This window comes from Myripristis murdjan, chromosome 24, assembly GCF_902150065.1.
Source record: "Myripristis murdjan chromosome 24, fMyrMur1.1, whole genome shotgun sequence".
Taxonomy (NCBI): Eukaryota; Metazoa; Chordata; class Actinopteri; order Holocentriformes; family Holocentridae; genus Myripristis; species Myripristis murdjan.
In genome coordinates, this window is record NC_044003.1 from 4,038,050 (window position 1) to 4,046,042 (window position 7,993).

Here is a 7,993-nt window from a genome sequence, read left to right on the forward strand (position 1 = left end):
ACATCCTTCCTTATTTATTTTTCGCAGTGGTCAGTTTTTGGTCATATCTGATGCGGAAACGACACTAGCCCTGATTCCTCGACAGTAAATCACATGAGAAAATTCCTCCAAATCGAATCAGAAGCAGATGAGGAGCAAAGCAGGCGGCTGAGCTGTGAGGAGCGAGGAGCTTGACCTCTGCTCGGCCTGCTTGTTTACAGAGCGCTCGCCATGAGAAACTGAGCGGACCTGACCGCTGACACACTGGCCCAGACTGCCATGTCCGAGCGAACACAGGAGCCTCTGTTGTAACACGCGGCTATATTTATGTTTAACCTCTGTTCTTACACTAAATGCAACAACAGGATGTGACATCTCTGTGGTCGCAGTGCAGTCGTTAAGCAGAGTGTTTGTTGGCCCGGCAGCCCCGTCCGTGTCCTTGCACCGGCCAAATGAGCGTCAGGAGATGCTCTAACCATTTTCCTCTGTATGTGAAGCCTGATCACATGATTCTGTTTTCATTTTCTATACTTGTAGGACAGACATTAACATGTGACCCAATGGTAATAATGGCTCAAGGCAAACCAGAACTGTGACTTTTTCTATGTGTACATAACAATAATGATGATGATAATGAGCTTTATTTATATAGCACCTTTCAAAACACAGTTACACAGTGCTGTGCATTCATAAAATAGAGTAAAATAATCAATATGTATAGTTGTAGTTGCATATTGTTACTTACACTCAGTGGCCACTTTATCAGGTCCAGTCTAACAGCAGCTCTGCCATAAATTTTACCTTTTAACAAACTTTATAATGTTCAGTTTGTGCTGACATTGTGCAGAATGTGTCACTTTAATTCTGTGTTTGTTACTGAGGTTGTAGTTTGCAGAGGTCTGCTACTGGACTGCATTATACTGAGAGGGGTTTCTAGTTTTTTGTCCTCCCTATCTATATTTAATGAGGAGGGACAGAATAGTGGAAACAGCTGTCAGTAAAGTGCAGTCCAGTCCAACAGCAGCACTAACTATGAGCTCAATGCCAAACATAGAAGTGAATGAACTCCTCTGTTACCGTGACAGCAAGACAAGCTGAGCATTATAGGCAGCAGGAGAGGAAATTTTACGGCACAACAGCTGGATTATATTAGATTAGATTAGATTCGATCGTGCAGGTAGAGCTGATAAAGTGGACACTGAGTGTATGAGGATGTAAAATAACATTCTTGCAAACTTTGGCAACCTAACTATTGTGATCTATGTGCTTCTGTGCATGAAGACTATGTTGCAATTTGAAATTGTTTATAAGTTGCAGCTACTTCTTAAAGTCATATTTCAGATTTTCTGTGGAGTTTGTCCACTTTGTCCACTTCTGGATGTAAAGGATCGATCCTAAACGAAACAGAAAAGCTTGAAACACAAACCTCCCAGGCAGTTCCTGTTAAAACAAAACAGCTCAGCCATGTGAGTCTAACACATCCACCAGATTTGGTCCACTAACTCCTTCCCTGGCTCCAGAACGACAGCCTCACCGGAAATGTGCTGCTTCAAAATGACTGAAGTAGAAACCGACTGAGAAACAACACGATTCTGAGCTGAAAAACAGTTTTCCAGGACGTGCGGGCTGCTGCGCATCCTCCAAAACGAATTGTCAGCTTTGTGCCGCCTCTCAAAATGCAATTTTAAGGCTAAGAATCTGAACTGTCACCATAAATGTGTCAAAGGATATATTGTCTTTTTTGTAAACTTTTGGAAACAATTTGTAAAGTAACCTTTTTGTATTGAAATTTTGCGATGAATGGTCTACTGTTTTGGAAAGAAAGTCTTCACTGATATTTCTGCAGCTCATTGTATTTATATCAGGATATATTTTTATTTATGGTCTCAAACTTTACTCTCATCCCAAGTTGTGCGAGAGTGTGGCCACAAACTTGTCTGACCTCAGTTACTGAAGTGATATTTTGGTTTAAATTCATCAAGATGCCTTTGTAATGGCAGCAACTGTGTCTTGTGTTAGGATTTTGTTGAAAAACTCCCGTAAAACCACACCACAGTGTTGTTACCGACACGGCCACTAGAGGTTGCTTGACTGTAAAGCATAACAGTGGGTCATAATAAGCTGCTGTACAATTAGATTTCGGAACGGGACGCATATTATTGACAGAACCCAACCTGAGACAGGAGCATGGTAACCGAGCCTGACCTGAACCCCAGATTTTGCTCGTCCTCCATCGTTGGGTTACATTTACCGCCTGAAACAGCCGACCTGAACCCAATCGACCCCCCAGGTCCCGACGGGCTCAGGTCAGTTTAGTTTAGTTCCAAAAGACCATACTCTAAGCTATGTTTGCTCATTTATTTTATTTTATTATCTTTTATATTTCTTGCTTGTTTGTGTTTGTGTTTTGTTCTATTTTGTTCTTTTTTTGTCCTTTGGTGCTGTTTTGACTGGTTAAATCGATTCTTTGGAAAAGCCCACCCTTTCCCAAAACCCCAGTGACTGGTACAACAATGCCAGCAGCTGGTGACTTCTGGCTCTTGGACCGCATAAAATGTGGCTCCCTGTTGGGTTTGTTGGAACTTTTGCCTGCATCCCTTCATCCCAGGCAAGAAAAAAAAAAAAGTCTCATTTCTCAAGGTTTTCTGCAGCTTGTCAGGGAGCCTCTGCCCCACTTAGATTGAAAACGCTGTGATAAAAGAATCTGGTAAATGACAGAGGGAAACTTCTGGTCATTTACTGAAGCAGCAGGCAAACAGCAGCTCACTAGAACCACCTACATGACCTGAACCCACAGGAAAAAAAGAATAAAATTTGTCATTTCTGCTTTGACATCCTCGTGTTATTTTGTAGTTTTTGTGTTATTTTGTTATTTTTCTTCACTGCAACTTGCTCCTGCATTTGGGTCCCACCAACACGTGGCAATTTGATCACCATCAGTCCTCAAAACAGGTAAAGAACACACACACCTGGATGTGAGATTAGGATAGTCAGATGTCAGAATACAGATAGATACAGATCAATATGGATAGAGACAAAAATACATATGGAATTAGTCCATAACCTCTATAATTATAATTTTATGAAAGAAAATATCCAAAGAAACATTTTAGAACCAGTTCCTAATTAAATTCATGTAGATGTAGAGTTCTCAACTAATAGATCCACCCACATTTCATTTGAAAACCACAAAGAGCCGCTTGTTTCCACTGCAGTTTCACTTGTTTCATGAATTTCTTCAGTAATGACGTGCAACAGAAACACAGACATCCTCTTCACTTTTACACTCAGCTCTTACATTTTTTTTGCTGCAAATAAATGATGGAGACTCCATCAGTGCAAATCATCTCCACCTCAACACATTTAGTTTTGTTTTTCTTCAAACAAGGTAAAAAAATAAAATCTGGGATGAGATAATCCCACTTGTTTCCAGTGCAGCTTCACTTGTTTCAGTATAAATGAGTTGAAATGAGGCAGAATGAGGCCGATCAGCCACCAGGATCAAGAAAGTGACACCTGATTCAAGAAAAATTCTGGAAACAAGTCGATCAGCATTGTGGGATTATCTCATCCCACTGGCAGATTTTTTTTAATCCTGTTTGCAGATGATAGTAAATGACTTGTTAAGATGGACATTGTTTTGCAGAGTTAGGAAAATAAGAGACTCACGTAAAATATGGCTGTGAAATGAATTTGTCACTAAGGCTGAAAAAAATTCAACAATCCAAATTTCACGTGCTTGTGTCATTTGCATTGCCGGTGCAAATTCACGTTTATTTGTGTCTTTGAATTGACTTTGTATGAATCATTAAAACGTCAGCTCACGTTTGGTCTGAGCACACAGTTGGACTGACACTGGGTCCACCACTCGGCCCCTGGCAGATTTGATGTCGTGTTTGAATAAAAACAAGCCTTTAACACTGAAGATGGAGATTCCTGGCAGCACAGCTTGCCTCGCTCAGCTGATATAAACAGCGTCAATACTGTTTACATTTGTGTCATTCACTCTCCTTTAATGCATGCTTTTAGCAATCCCTGCTGATGGATTGATGTCAAAAATATTATGACAGTAGGAATTCAGAGAAGGGCACGATCACGAGAGGAAACATGCAGCAGGTTTACTGGAGAAAACAAGCAGATTAACATCTGGGCCCGCTCCACATGTCTGGCTGCGTCCCTCTGGATCTCCCCGAGTCAGCGGCAGGCAGCTATGAGAATGAAGCTGTGTTGATGTGACCTAAAGCCACATGACATGCTGGAGTATTTTTTCAGACCAGTGTTTACATGACTCGGTGACTCAGAGTCGCTGAATGGCCGGAGTTTCCTCATCACTTCCACCAAGAGCAGCGCTGGACGCCATCCAGAGGGGCTGTGCATGAGCAGGCCGCTCCACTCGGCACTGTGGGAGTGCACATCAGTGGAGTGGGTGGTAAGATAAACAAAGCACCCGGCCTTTCACGTTCACTGACCTTCATGACACACTTTGAGAGTGAAGTATCCCGTTCCTGCTCCCAGGGCTCCATATATCAGCTGGATGCACTCACTTGGCCCTGGAAACAGGAAAGACAGTCATTAAGCATTTATTCTTGCTTAATATTTTGTCAGTGACATTTAAAGGCCAACATTAAGGCTCATTTACGCTCATCAGATAGAGCCTCCTGTCTGTACTCTGTGTTCATTTCATCCGTATTTCTCAAGGTTTTCAGGAAGCTCACGGATGCTGACGAAACTGAGCAGCACCACCGCAAATCATGAGGGCGGTGCAGCCAATAGTTCAAGAGAGAGTCTGTGAGCGAGACATGAAGAAGTCAGTCTCTCTCATCGGTAATATTAGAGAAAAAAAAAAACTTCATCCTCCTGTCGTGATGTGTTCAGTGACCTCACCGACCACCGCCGTCTACAACACCGCCTCCTCTTCAAGAGATCAAGATCAATAAATAAATAAATAAATAAACAAATAAATAAAAACAACCATATAAAAAAGCCATAAAAACACGTGGAGCAAGTAAAAAGATACATAATAAATACAATGCAAAAGATATTAAAAACAGAATAAATACCTACTCAATACCAAATAACAAAAAACGCACACCCTATCATACCTGCAGTGCACATATGCAGATTCACAGGAGCACCAGCTTTATCTGGTCTTTACTTGCTGCTATTTAAAAGCCTAATGGAAGAGGGGATACATGAGTTTTTGAATTTGTTCAGTTGACAAAGAGGGATTCTGAGCTTTCTTCCACCGGAAGTCTTCTGCCTCTCTGTATCAGGAACATCATCACGACCTCCTCACGACCTCCTCCACGCTCACAATGCTTTCAGTTGTCAGAAACTTTGGACTCTGGGCTGCCCTCTAGTGGATTTGTCGCTTAACATCCATGCCGGCGTAAAGGACGCATGAAAGCATGTGGGCAGAGACGTTTACAGCGTTTCAAATGGGCGTATTGACTGTTGTATGTAAAGAGAGAATAAATGAGCCTTAAGATGAAGAAAAAACAAGGTGGTGCTACAGGAAACGCTACCAAAACTGACAGGATGTCACATCTGCAGCTGCAGCCTCTGCAGCTTCTCTCAATTCCTCTTTAACCAGTTGCTTCTCCCCCAGTGGTTCTCTCGCTCTACCTGTGTGTGTATGTGTGTGTGTGTGTGTGTGTGTGTGTGTGTGTGTGTGTGTGTGTGTGTGATTACCTGAGTGGAGATAGGTGTGTTGGAGTCGGGGCAGCTGCACCTCATCCTGCAATTAAGAAACCTCCATATATCAGCTGCACCAGGTCGTAGTCTCTCTCAGTCAGTTAACAGCTCTTCCAGGCAGCCCTGTTTTGCTGTTTGCTGCCTGTTGTGAAACCTGATTCCTGTCTGTTCTCCCTGCAGTCCCACCTGCCTTGACTTCAGCCTCTGTCTCTGCACCCTCATCCTGCAAACAAACATCTGCAGTAAACACTTTGTTTTGTTGCCCTTTCAGATCAGAATCAGAGAAACTTCACTGATCTCCAACGGGGGTAACCTGCTGATTTCTGTCTGACCCCGACCAATGAGCTCACAGCTCCAATACGGCTTTTGTTGACACATTTGTTTTTTTGTTTGTTTTTTTTTTTGTTTGTTTTGTTTTGTTTTGTTTTTGCCACGAAACCAAACCAAACCAAATCAAAAATTCAACCAAGTCTCAGTGATTCCACTGATTCGACCAGACTCCAGGGGGCTGTTCCATGAAAGCAGCTAAAGAAAGCTGCGCTTACGTGATATAGCCTGGCTTGAATTAGCGTCAACTTTCACTAAAGCCTCAACCCGTTCCACTAACGCGATTCAGCCGCGTCAGGTCAACGCTAATTCTAGCCATGTTTGAACAAGCCGCCAGTGTGTGTGTTCACGGGGCACATACGCAGCCCAGAACAGTCGATTGTCAAAACGAAGATACAATGTCTCAAAAGGAGGGGAAAAGGAGAGCCTCGACATTTTCAGCGGCGGCGCAGACACTGCTGATGGAACTATATGAAGAATATAAGGAAATCATCACAAAAAAAGGCAACACTGTCGCAATTAACAAAGCGAGGGAGATGGCTTGGTAAAAGGTTGCAGACAGATTAAACGCTTAAGTGTACATGTCAAAATATTGTTTTATTTATATATTTTTTTAATAATTGAACATTCAGATTACCAGATATTGTAAGACTGGTAATATTATCAGTAGGCTAGATTATATCAGATGTATGTTTAAAATAATAGTATCGGCTATCTTAGGAGAACCGATATAACTACAGTGCATTTACTTTCAGTCATCCTAATTTTGTGTGTGTGTATGTGTGTGTGTGTGTGTGCGCACCGAGTAACCCTTGGCCTATATTAATTCTTCTCTTCTACATCTCAACTGAAGCAATCTGAATAGCGAAAAAATTTATTTGTTAAAATATTAGTTGAGCTGAAAATATGTACCATTGTAGCCACCAGAAAAAGAATGGAGGCAACTGCTACTCTCCACAGGTATCAGTCTCACAATGATAATAACTTACAGTTGGTCTATATCACAGGTGTCAAACTCGTGCCATGGAGGGCCAAGAGGCTGCAGGTTTTCATTCCAACTAACAACTCCACCAGGTGATTTCACTGATTAGTCCCGCCTCTCTGTTTCGAGGTAGGGTGATCAGTGAAATCACCTGGTGGAGGTTTTGGTTGGAATGAAAACCTGCAGCCTCTTGACCCTCCATGGCACGAGTTTGACACTCCTGGTCTATATCTTTCAGTGAGTGGTGACACGATTTTGTTGATGGATCCCCCCTCTCACGATACTGAGGGCATGCCTGACCCATGTGTGAGTATGTCTTCTTTTGTTAAAACACTGCATCCTATGTAAGTCTGTCACTTTTCACATTAACAACTGCAGTGTTCATCCATCTGCAGGGAGATGGCGCCAGTACATCTAGGGCCCTTGATGAGGACACAGTATCTGCAGATACAGAAATGCCAGAGGTACGACCAAATGTGAAATGTTTTGGATTTATCTGCATTCTAGAAATTGCATATAACCATACACCTTGCTGCAGGATGTGACTGGAACAAGAAGGTCATCTGCAAGGAATGAAGTAAGTAACTATTCATATTACCTACCATCTACATAATGGACTACTATCTGACACTTTGTCCCTTTCACAGGGCATCAGATCAATTTACAAACGCCATCTGCTCCTCCAAATTGAGAATCAGAAACTGGATGCACAATGCAAGAAACTCAAAATAAAAAAGCTGAAGCTGGAAATCAAAAAACTGGAGAAGGAAGTAAGTATAAATTTAAACATAACAGAAAGCCATGGTTTGGACTGTATTTAACGATTTCATTCTTTGTCTTCACAGCTTGAACAAAATGATGACGACTGAGGTTTTTTGTTTGTTTGTTTGTTTTTGAATGGTTAATAAATGATTTCAAAACTTAGGCACAGTCTTTCTGAAATTATACATGTAAAAATCCAAATATAAAGGGATCATTCCAAAAGTGGGATGACCATGAATCCAATTGGGA

The 7,993-nt window shown here is 41.9% G+C and overlaps 1 long non-coding RNA gene across 1 annotated transcript; it reads right to left on the reverse strand.

The window, feature by feature from the left end:
• Positions 1-3,567: 3,567 nt before the first annotated feature.
• On the reverse strand, positions 3,568-7,044 carry LOC115356078 (uncharacterized). Its single transcript, XR_003927943.1, has 3 exons — positions 6,990-7,044; positions 5,671-5,896; positions 3,568-4,529 (listed from the first exon to the last, which is right to left on the reverse strand). It is a non-coding gene; the product is annotated as an uncharacterized LOC115356078 (long non-coding RNA).
• Positions 7,045-7,993: the final 949 nt, after the last annotated feature.